Raw genomic sequence first — 12408 nt, 5'->3', positions numbered from 1 at the left:
AAGTACAAGCGTTGCCTATTGTATGCCAACCTCAGGTTTCTCAGGTTGTAATGCAATAGCCTCTTGTCCCTATGACTCAACCACAATCGCCAACTAGTGGAATGACACAGGTCCAAACGGGTACAATCACCCCTCATCTTGGTCAAACGGTAAGTATTGGACAACAGCACATGGCTTCGCAACCATGGCTGGTGCAGTACCAACAACCGCATTTCCAACAAGTATACCAAGGATCTGAGCAACAAATCTTTGTAAATAATGGGCAGCCGTATATTCAAAACGGTCAAAGTCAACCATTCTACAATGGTTATGCCCATCAACCTTACCAAAGTTACCAGCATCAAATGCATTATGCTGGTATGCAAAGACCAACTGCCCAGGCCATTACATCCTATCCTAGGTATGCTTCACCAAACCTGAATCAACAGTTACCCTTCGTGGAAACTTTAGAGTTACCAAATCTAAATTGGCTAACGAACAATCCAATTGCTTGTGCCCCTTAGTGGCCAGCGATTCCACATAAACTTCCGTCAGATATTCCTAAATTTAATGGAAATCCAGGTGAAGACCCATCGAATCATGTGATGACATTTCATCTGTGGTGTTCATCAAACACCCTAAACAATGATTGATTAGGCTTCGCCTTTTTTAGAGGACGTTAATTGGTCCAGCAGCAAAGTGGTATATCGAGTTCCCCAGAGCTTCGTTTGACAACTTCAGTGCCCTAGCCACAACCTTTTTAACCCATTTTCAGTTACCGATAAGGTACGAAACGGGAACAGAACTTCTTACCAATTTCAAGAAAAGAACGGCCACTCACATATCCGATCATATTCATGAATGGCGACGTTGTCGTAGAATGGTAAAACGTATGTTCCTGATCAGCTTTTAGCTGAATGGTTTATTAAGTCATTATTACCTTCCATTAAAGAAGATGTGGCAAAAGGAGGAGTTGTCACTGAAGAGCAAGTTATTGCTCGTGCACAATATTTAGACTTGATTTATACTCAGTCTGGCATGCTCTACGATAAAATCCCTGATGCTCCCAGACCGGAATTTTCCGTCCTTCCTCCTTCTAAATCGAACAATGACTCTCATGCCAGCGATGGTGTGATTGGTACGACAGACACGAAATCGAAAAAGGCTACATCTAAAAAGGCCCGTAAGATTTCTAGTCAAAATGCAAAAGAAGAACTTCTCGCCTCGGAAGTAAATGCCGTCTCGACTGATAAAGGAAAAGAAACCAAGCAACCAGGAGGCAAGAAAAAAAACAAAGGGAAGAAGAAGAAACAGGAGGAATCATCACCTGAAAATTCTTCTGCGAACCCTTCTGGAGATAGGAAATCAAAAATTCCATGCTTAATATGTGATGAGGATCAGTGGACAAGAGATTGTCCATATAAAGCTGAGCATAGAAAATTCTTCAAGAATTCAAAAACCTCGGCGGTATTGACTGATCCGTTTCCAAATCCAGGAACAAATCTGGTTGCTAGTGAAAATGCTTCACCGTCCCAAGTGTTGATGTTGTCGGTTTCGAAACAACAAAATGATGCTTTGATATCAACAAGGAATAAGGATTACGGGAATCCACAGTTGTCGAACAACAAGGATAAAGATCAACCTAGTAGTTCGACAACAACTTCGACAGAAGTTGCGCTGCCCATCGTTCCAGAGCTAACAATAAAACCGCCAAAGGGAGTAGTACACAAGTCGACATTTAATCCTCGTGCCAGAGCAGCACAACATTATAATATAGTGGAATATCTGGCCCAATCGCCATCCGCTATGTCAACACTTGAAGTACTACAAAATTGCCCATCCAAAAAGCAGGCTTTATTATTAGCTATAGGTGGGATAGACCCAAAGCATTCCAATCTTGTGTCCTTTAATCACAAAGGATATGATCCTCAGTTACCAGCTCAACTAGCTTTCCTCATTCAGGTGAAAGCCCTCAACAAAACTATTCATAGAACAATTATTGATGAGGGGGCATCTACATATATTATGTCGATGAGTTGCTGGAAAACTTTAGGATCTCCAACCTTGTCACGATCTTTGACGACATTAAAAGCATTTGATGGACGAACATATACCGCATGTGGTATTCTAAGTAACTTGCAAGTTGAACTAGGGGGGAAAACAGTAGAAATAGATGTTGAAGTAATCGACGGAAACCTCGATTACAACATCCTAATGGGAAGGCCCTGGATATATGCTATGGCTGTTGTTGTGTTGACCTACTTTAGAAAGATTTCATTTCCTTTTCAAGGAGGAATTACGATCATCGACCAACAAACATTTCTCCCCAATAGCTCCCAAGTTACGGGAAGAATTCCAATGATCCATGGAAGCCCCCATTCGCTTCAAATTATCGGAGTAGGCCTACTAAAAGACCCTATATTAATGGGAACTTTTGCTCTCCCGCCTCCAATCAATCTGGCAGAAGTAGCAATTGTAGGAACCTACAATATGATATATTCAATTCAAAAGATCTCTGAAAACGATATTAACATGGATCATCTGCAGGTATTGCCTCCAAGCCCAATAGAAATATTGTAGCAATCAATGTTTTCGACATGGGAGGCAAACCCCAATCAACGCTCATCAAGCGTTTTGATAGATAGGTCTAAGGAATATGGCACCCCTTCAGATCCTTGGTCGCAAGTGCATTACATCGACGAAGGAATTGTTCAGTCAATGATAATTGAAGGGGCACCATGGGAAGATTACCACCATCATTCCCATCTTCCTGATTGTCAAGAAGATACTCTCGATGACCTTAATCATCCTTTAGTTTTTTATTTCCTATCAAATATTATAAACACGGTGGATTCTGAGCGAAACTTGTCAAATATTGAAGAGACTATCGCCATAAATATCTCGACCAAAACGGATGTTGTAGAGAATATTTATGTTGGCAAATGTTGTTCTCCTTCAGAACTGGAAATATATAACGATATTTTTCGTGAATTCAGAGATGTCTTTGCTTGGTCATATGATGAAATTCCAGGCATTGACTCGAGTATAGTTGAACATGAGATAAAGATGTATCCAAATTTCAAACCTGTAAGACAACGGATACGGCAGGTGCACCCCAAGAAAGCCGCTGCCATGAAGGCAGAAGTTGAGAAACTTCTCCATGTTGGTTTTATTTACCCGGTTCCTCTAACTGATTGGGTATCAAACATTGTTCCTGTGATGAAAAAGCGAGGAACGATTAGAGTGTGCGTCGATTATAGGGATGTAAATCAAGCTTGTCCGAAAGACAACTACCCTACACCCTTTATTGGCCAGATAATTGATGAATGCGCCGGATGTGAAATATTTTCATTATGGATGGATTCTCCGGGTATAATCAAATAAATATCTGCCCACAGGACCAGTCAAAGACTGCATTTATTTGTCCGTGGGGCACATTCGCATATCACAAATTACCCTTTGGTTTAAAGAACGCAGGGGCAACATTTCAGAGGGCAATGAATTATGCCTTCCATTGCATCAAAAACATCGTTCAACCATATCTCGACGACCTTCTGGCTCATTCGCAAAAGAGGACTAATCATCCACAGCATTTGAGAGTGATATTTCTACGTTGCCGACACTACAAGATACGACTCAATCCACACAAATGTGTGTTCTGTGTCAGTTTTGGTCGTTTACTTGGCTTTGTAGTCTCGAAGCACGGGATCCGTCTCGACCACTGTAAGGTTCAGGAAATCATAAATATGCCTCCACCTTCAAATTTGCTTCAGATTCAGAAACTTAAAGGGAAAGCAAACTTTCTGAGGAGGTTCATTCCAAATTACGCCGAACTTGCTAAAGGTTATACACGTCTATTGAAAAAAGAAGTACCCTTTGTTTGGGATTAGGTTGTGCAAGCTTCCTTTGATGCTTTAAAAGAATCCCTAATGAAAGCATCATTAATGTACGCTCCTCATTATCAAAAGGACTTTAACCTGTATCTGGCTGTAGCAGATACAACCATCGCAATGGTTTTAGTTCAAGAAGACAACAGAATTGAACATCCTATATATTATTTGAGTAGAAACTTAAATGATACAGAAAGTAAGTATTCCTATGTTGAAAAGTTGGCTCTCGCAACTGTTCAAGTGATACAGCGGTTTGAACACTCTGTCCTCTTTCGAAAAACTACCATTTTATCAGATTGCAACCCCATGACTTATATATTGTCGCGACAGTTGCTGGGGGTCAAATATTCAAAATGGATAGCAATTCTTCAAGAGTTTGATCTAGAATTCGTAAAATCAAAATCAAAGAAATCCCTGGTTTTCGCGGAATTACTATGCGATCTACCATCGTCGTCCAACGATGAAACATCCGAAGAAACCATCGTGGATGAATCTTTGTTTATGATATCTTCAAGCAATCCGTGGTATGGAGATATAATCATCTATCTCCAAACCCAAAAATATAGGTCTAATACCTCTCACTCGGAACAAAAACATATTCGATACCAATCAAAAGACTACATGATTGTCGGTAATACACTTTATCGTCGTGGTGTTGATACAGTTCTGAGGAGGTGCCTCACCCATGAGGAGGCCGAAAAAGCCCTGAATGATTGCCATTCAGTCGCGTGTGGGGGGAATCAATCTGGTCATGCTACGACGCAGAAAATTTTACGAGCAGGATACTTCTGGCCAACAATGTTCAAAGATTGCATTAACGCAGTCAAGAGTTGCCATGCATGTCAAATTTTCGATAGCAAAACCAGAAAACCACCCGCACCTGGGCTGCAACCGATAGTTGCTGTTGGGCCATTCGCCAAATGGGGCATCGATTTCATGACATGTAACCCCACCTCGACCGGGGGGCATGGGTATATCATAGTCGCAGTAGACTATTTTACCAAATGGGCCGAGGCGATGCCTACATTAGATAACATTGGTGAAACAGCTGCCCTTTTCTTTTTTGATCATGTAGTCGTCAGATTCGGCGTTCCACAGTCCATAGTCACAGATCATGGATCGCATTTTTGCAATCATATGATGGTTGAATTGGCTACCAAATTAGGGTTGTCCCATGACAGCTCTACTCCATATTACCCGCAAGCCAACAGACAAGTTGAAGCAATCAACAAGGTCCTGAAGCGAATGCTACAAAGGATGATTGGAGTCCACAAAAGGAGTTGGCACCTGATCATGTACTCAGCCTTGTGGGCATACCGAACATCGGTAAGGAATGCAACTGGGTTCACACCTTTTCAACTAGTGTATGGCCTAGAAGCAATCTTACCAGTTCAATGTGAAATCTCATCCCTCAAACTCGCAGTTGACCTTCTCCCCGGAACTTCAGAAGAGGAGGCTCGTTTCTTGGAACTAATCCAATTGGATGAAACCCGTCGTGATGCCACTTTGGATAACGAAGCCCATAAGAAATGAGTCAAGGCATAGTTCGACAAGAATGTCAAACCCCGTGTCTTCTCAGAAGGTGACTTGGTCTTACTTTATGATTAGGAATCTAATAAATTGGGAGCAGGTAAGTTCAAGTCTTTATGGATGGGCCCCTATATTGTTAAGCAAGTGTTAGCAAAAGGAGCCTACAAGTTAATGGATTATGACGGGATTCCACTAGCGCAACCCCGTAACGGGTTGTACCTTAAGCGTTACTACGCATGATTCAGTGTGGTAACCCATATGCTTTTGTTACATTTTTGTTTTCGCTAAGAGTAATTGTTTTGGTCAAGTAATCCACTTTTTACATTTTTCGTAGATGTCGAACCTATTGGAATCTTTTGTTGGATATGCTGACGGAGCGAGTCGTAGTTCGTGGAATCTATCTTTTGTGGCCTGGGCCATTTTTTTATCTAAGCGGCGAGTTATTAAGTTTCAGAGGGGTATGTATTGGTTGGTCAACAAATAACATCGCTGAATATAGCGCATTGATAGGACTTCTCTCTGATGCCATCACACATGGCATAAGCCGACTTGTCGTCAGGATAGACTCAGAGCTCGTCATACTACAACTCACTGATATCTACTCCGTTCGAAATCCAGCTATCTATCGCATGTTCCTAAGGGTCAAGATTTTGGAAAGACAATTTGATTTTATTCAATACCAGCATATTTCCAGAAACTTAAACACATTAACAGACTCATTGGCAAATTATGTGTTAGATAGACATTTTCAACATTTATAAAAAGAAACATTTCATCAGTATTTGCATTAGGATCATGTAACTTAACCAAAATAGAACTCCGAAAATCAAAAATATATATATATAAATGTTTATGGTTTACACATAATGTTCTGTAACCAAGACAAAATTGGTCAAATGAACCAAAACTCAAAACGCTACGGGGCACCCTAGTCTAATGATGCTGGTGATAACAAGTCACCGCCTGTGCAATCATGCGTAAAAGCCTAGTCCACTGACTCGGCATGCTGATAGTATTTCGCTGCAACCTCAGGGGCAGCTCATTAGTCCTCATGTCCGAAATACCAAGAGTGAGGCGTTCAACCTGATCCTGCAATGCTGAAAGGGTCTCGGCCACATCAAGGTCGCGAAGGATAGCCCTTCCCACAGCCTCTCCTGCTGGGGTGGCAGTTGGCACTCTCAGGCATACTACTGGCCGGACTGGTCCAACATCTGCATGAGCACATGATTTTTGATTAGTCCTGATAGAAGAAAGCACAAGAACATTATAAAGAGGAACGATAAACAAAGATATGGTTAGAGAATTTACCGATGACACCCCACTGCTCGCCAGCAGGCAGTACCAAATCTGGATCACCCCGGAAATCCATACCGGCATATGGATACTCGGAAAAAACCATCTCCTAATGGTTGAACCACTCGAAAAAGGTATCAGAAAAGGAAACCTAGGACTGACTAGCATGTTTGGCCATAAGGTCAACCCATCTCTGCATCCGTGGCTCAGTCGATGGAGGTAAACCAAGTGAAACATACTGCAGATGCATCAGCGGGATCTTTTCCAAGGCGAAAGCTGTCAAGATAGAACCATATCCAAAGTTCTTCAATCTTCCATTTTTCGCCTTGGTCAGTTGTTCTTTCATCACAGAGAGTACTGCATCACACCAGTTGAACACCTTTGGTTCAAGTCATTCCAAGGCGTACTGCATATAAGACCTGTTGGCCACATGAAGAGCTGCACTACTAGCCAGTCTAGCAAAAGTAAACAGAATGGTCCTCAGGGACCTGTCAGTGACATCTCAGATAATGAGCTTGCCATCCTTACTCGGTTGAGATCCCTCTCTACAATACCTGCGAATGTAATCTCTCAAAGACTCACCCCCACGGGCCGAACCTAATAATGAGATAGGGGCACCCCGCCTCGATAAGCCGGTCAAAAAATAGATGTCCACGATAGTCAAGGGGATTGACTTGCCCCTAATCTGGAACTCCTAGGTGGTAGGATCCCATGCATTGAGAAAATATTGCAACAGGTTGATTTTTTGCCTCATGCAAGAGATGTGGAAAAACTTGAAAAAGCCACAGTTCCGCAGTGCATTTATCGTAACCGGATCATGTAAAGCAAGCATGTCCTCTTCTTCATGCTCACGTTCTCGCCATGTAACAGGCATTTTGCTCCAACGAATCTCTGAAACAAACAATAGAAGAGTCAAGATCCTGATTTGGTGAAAAACAAGCAAAAATTTCCATGAAAAATTGTGCATAAATTTCCCTCTTTGCGCCCATCGCACCCCCATTAGTGTTCTAGGTGGGATGCATGTTGTCTGGCTAATGGCCAAGCTAGCATGCATCACACCTTTCGATGTAGAAGAGGTGCGATGGAGCCAAGGCAAGTTTTTCAAACCCCAGAGGCTCAAAAAAACCAGAAAACATGCTCAGAATTCAAAAAGGAAAGGATGAAATTAAAGAGCTCAGGTTTAGCTCCTACTTGGTCCAGACGGCGCCGCGAATTGTCCACAAAATCTCCTGGAATCAGCTAGTGAAAATCAAGGGGGAAAGCACCTCCAAAGCTCCAACAAACCTTCAAATGAAATGGTAAAATGAGGGTAAAAATCACTTTTAAATTACTTTTCACGTAATTCAAGTAAAATATTAGTGTTTTAACTCATTTTTCAAACATATATTATTCGTTTCTAGCTAAGTTTGATGAAGCAATTGAGCAAGCAGTAAAACCTTTGAAAAAACAAAGTTGTCAATGGTAAAATCAAGACAATCAATGACCATTATATCGAGCAGTTTTAACGCGGAATTCAAGCTCGTTAAAAAATAAACATAAGCAATGAGAAAATGTTTCCCCAGAGTTTAATCTCATTAAAAAATGAACCAATTTCTGGTAAATGACCACCATGAATGTATTATCATCAACCTTTGAAGCCTTGGTCGTGTTCTCATCATCACCTCTACTTTGTTTTGGCCAATCATTCACCTCCATTTGATTGTTTACCCCTTTTGAGGAACATCTGCGATGAGTGATCCTATTAGCCATCCTTGTGACACTATCGTGATTGGAAAATTCCAAACCTTACCTTGAATCATCTGCTACCCGAATTTATCACTCATTCCTCAAAAAACGAGTCTCCTTTAAGCTATTTTCAACTCACTCGTAAAATATGAAAAGATTGCCGAGCCATTGGCCTCTCCACCTCGTTAAAGGGACCAGAAGTGCTATCCCTCCTTTAGATTTTAATCTTTTTGGACTTGAGGGATTATTACACAAAAGGATCGAGCGCTTGTTTTGTTCGGCTCGTTAAAAGTACCGAAAATTCATCCCTTTTGTATTGTTTTATACTTTTTCGGACTCAAGGGATTATATGACGAAAAAGGATTATTGGAGTTTTCTTTACATCCCTTTTTCAGACTCTCTAAAATTGAAAAGGACCAAGTTATCCTTGTCATTAAACTCGTTAAAACCGAATAGCGACAAACTTGTCCATACAGACAAGAACGAGTTTCACTATCGCTAGGCTCGTTAAAACATAGCGATGGGTTTGCCTGAAGGGAAAATTATAGAACAAGCATATGTTATCCTCTTCAAGCTTGAAAAAAATAAAGAGGTACTAGGCAGCAATGACTGGGGAAAAATTGGGAAGAAAACTTGAAGAAAATTTATTGATAGCAAGTCGCTCTTAAACATAACACTTTCACTCCGCATCCGAGTCGGGTTGGGTTGTTCCATTCGCTGGTCATATCACCATGGGTCCATCACACCATCCATATTTGGGGTTAACACTACCAATCCATCATGTCAGTGTCGCCAATATGTTCAAGAGAAGTTGCTCAGAGAATTCACCTGTGTCTCACCCACTGCAATACATTTACGCTCCATTCTTTCATGACCGCCACCCTGAACCTTATATCACCAGATCGTTTTCACCCCCATTAAAATCATTTGCTCCATTCCGTGTCATTGATGTGGGATTCACTAAGGCCCTCCTATGATAGATTGCTTCTTGTCGACATCAACTCATTATCCAAGAAGCCGATCTAGGAATAACCCTTTCAGTACTTTGAAGCTTGCATGCCTCAATGGCAAGTTTCTCACTTCCGGCGACAAGTTTACATCAATGGCCATCGACCGAAAGATTTTGTGTGGTGTTCGATGCCAAGTCCCTTATTCACACCATGTGAATTGTACTGTAGTACCTTGAGGGTCATCATCATTATCGGTGATTCCTCTCGCACATGTTAACAACTTACATCATTGGCTGGTAATCAGGCGATGTCTTTCCATGTTCGACTCCAGAACATCTCTCACATGGATTGACTTGTACTTTGAGTGAAGATCGAACGAGATTGAAGACCCCGGATCTAGTTTCACCCATCCGGGCTGCGATATATATTAAGGAAAATAAAGACATCAAATGTACATCATTACTACACAGATAATCATCCAACCTAAGGGATGATGGCTCTACTAGAATCATCAGTCTACACTCAGATGATTGTATGTCTTATGTACATGAAAATGAATTTATAAAGTTGAGCATGGGAATGCCCGCCTCAGCTAGATCATGAAAATATTATGAAGATAATGTATTGTATTGTATCTTATTACAGGTCACCTTCCAGCTCGAAAAAACTTCAGATCCTCATGATAAAGCATCTCACCCAACATCAAAACAGATTAACGACCTCATGCTTTAGGGGGCAATTGTTATAGACATTTTTGGGCACTGCAACCCCAACCATAAATGTCCATAAACCAAGGGCTCTTAAGTCCCTAAAAGTGTTTTTCCAACCTCTAAAAGAACAAGGTCAACTGATTACATCTTCTCCCAGAAGTTCTCCATGAAAAATTGCTCAGAACTGGTCAAAACTGGACCATCTCACCTGCTCCATGGTCAAAGTGCGCTGCATCCCACCTAAATACACACGGGAGGTGTGATGCATCTTGAAAAGCCCTTCTATGGGGTGCGATGGGCGAGAGTGGACAAATGGCAGGGTTAATCTGCAAGGTGCAGGATCATGGAATCTTCCAGAAACTTCTCCTGTGACACTTGCCTCTCTGCATTCACCCAGGGATGAGTAAGAGATCATCAATCTCCAAGTGGAATGAAGAAATATCAGAGAGAGGACACTAATCAAATCTCAAAAGCTGACTCAGGCCCCTTGCAAACATCTATATATGGATCCCTCATCCTAGAGATCCGAAGGCTGGAATTTTGTATCTTGTAAGGAAGTGCTGCTGGTTTCTTGGTGCAACATCATAGTGTTGGGTGATCTAAGCTTTTCATGAGGTGAAGAAGGGATTTCTTGCTAAGACGATGATGCTAGGTCAGAACAATTGGTTGTAATCCTCTTTGTTATTCTTGATTAGTAATAAAGCTATTCAAGTTTTCCTCCACATTCTTGTATGATTGATGATATATGCATTTGTGTGGTCAATATATATCTGGTCCTATAATGTTTATGATAATAGATCTATGTTCTTGGATAGTATTATGTTGCTTTGATTCTACAGGTGCTCTTTGAAGCTCGGTAGACGAAGAAGCGAGTGGAAAAGATCTATTAGAAGGGAGAGGAATCAAGCAAGGAACCAAGTGCAAGACAGAGGTTTGTCTCCTTATTCCCCTCTTGTCTATTTCTCATAAAGGAAAACAAAAGTAGTTTTAGTTTGTTTGTTTCTAAGGTAGCTACCAGCCTTTGTGGGACTAGCAGCTTTGCATAGACACTATATTTCCCGATAACACAACCATCATCCCTGTTTAGATTTCTAGCATGCCTCTTAATCTCAATAGCCTCCCTAACCTTCCTATGGTGGAAATTATCAACCCTCGTAATGACTCTAGAGTCCTCAATGAATACATGGTGTTTTTATTTCTCCGCATGTTCAGATAGAGCCGATGAGTGGGACGGATTGTGCCTAATGTTAGCAACATGCTCATGGATCATCTAGTTAATTGACAAACTTGTTTCTCCAATATATGGAATACCATAGGAATATATGGTTATAATTTTTTTTTCTTTTTATAAAAAAAACAAGTTTCTATGGGTATATTTTATATTAATCCTTGTGATCTCTTTTGGATTGTGAATTCAAGGAATTTGAGTGGAAATAAAATCATTGTTTTTCTCCCAACATAATCTAGAAATGTGAGAGGCTTCGAGGATATGTAAGTCCTTTGTACTTGATTTGTGTAGTAAGTATATGTACTAGATTTGTGTAGCCTGCAAATGTGTGCCATAGTAATGTTTTCTTCCACATCACTAATTAATGTACCCATTGCCACTTTAACAAAATAATAACATAGTGTGATATCTCTTCAATTCAGAGACCTTTCTGCTAACCAATTATCAGGTCTCATTCCTCAAGAACTTGAGTAGCTACATAATTTAGTATGACTATAAGTTCCTTGAAATGGATTATAAAATACGACTCATTTAATACATTCATATTTATTCGGAAAATAACTCTGGAGTTATCTCATATACAGGATATTGAATAACAACATTTTATCAGGGGAGGTGTCATATTAGTTGAACAATTGTTTCAGCCTTACAACACTGTAAGAATTCATTTGAATCCCATCCCCTATTCTAAGTTCATTTTGTTCTGAAATTAAAAAGGAAATAATATTCATATTTCTAGTTCGTGTACTAATTTATAGTAGAAATGATTTCAATTGTTTCGTAGAAATTTCTCCTATAACAATGTGTCTGGTAATATTCCTATCATAAATAACTTTACAAGATTTACCCTAGAAAGGTGTAGATATAATGTAAACATTTACTTTTGGGTTAAATTTGGTATTATTTCTAGATATTAGTTGATTTGTGCATTTCATCTGACAATATTGATTATTGCATCAACTTTCTAGGAAATCCAGGTCTCTGTGGCAATTGGATTGGATCACTTTGTGAGATAAACTCCAAACAATCAAAAGGTGAAACATTAAATAAATTTTAGATTCCATAGATTAGTTATGTTTTGTGATAAAAATTTTAGTGAAATT

The 12408-nt window shown here is 40.3% G+C and overlaps 1 pseudogene; it reads left to right on the top strand.

Annotated features, from left to right (window-relative positions):
• The window catches only part of LOC149138680 (LRR receptor-like serine/threonine-protein kinase SIK1), an 87516-nt pseudogene that overhangs the window by 64657 nt on the left and 10451 nt on the right, over nucleotides 1–12408 (top strand).

This window comes from Pinus tabuliformis, chromosome X (genome assembly GCF_031772625.1).
Source record: "Pinus tabuliformis cultivar Carrire ecotype Pingquan chromosome X, CPIR1, whole genome shotgun sequence".
Taxonomy (NCBI): Eukaryota; Viridiplantae; Streptophyta; class Pinopsida; order Pinales; family Pinaceae; genus Pinus; species Pinus tabuliformis.
The sequence above is the reverse complement of the archived record's forward strand: the minus strand, read 5'-3'. Positions and strand labels throughout refer to the sequence as shown.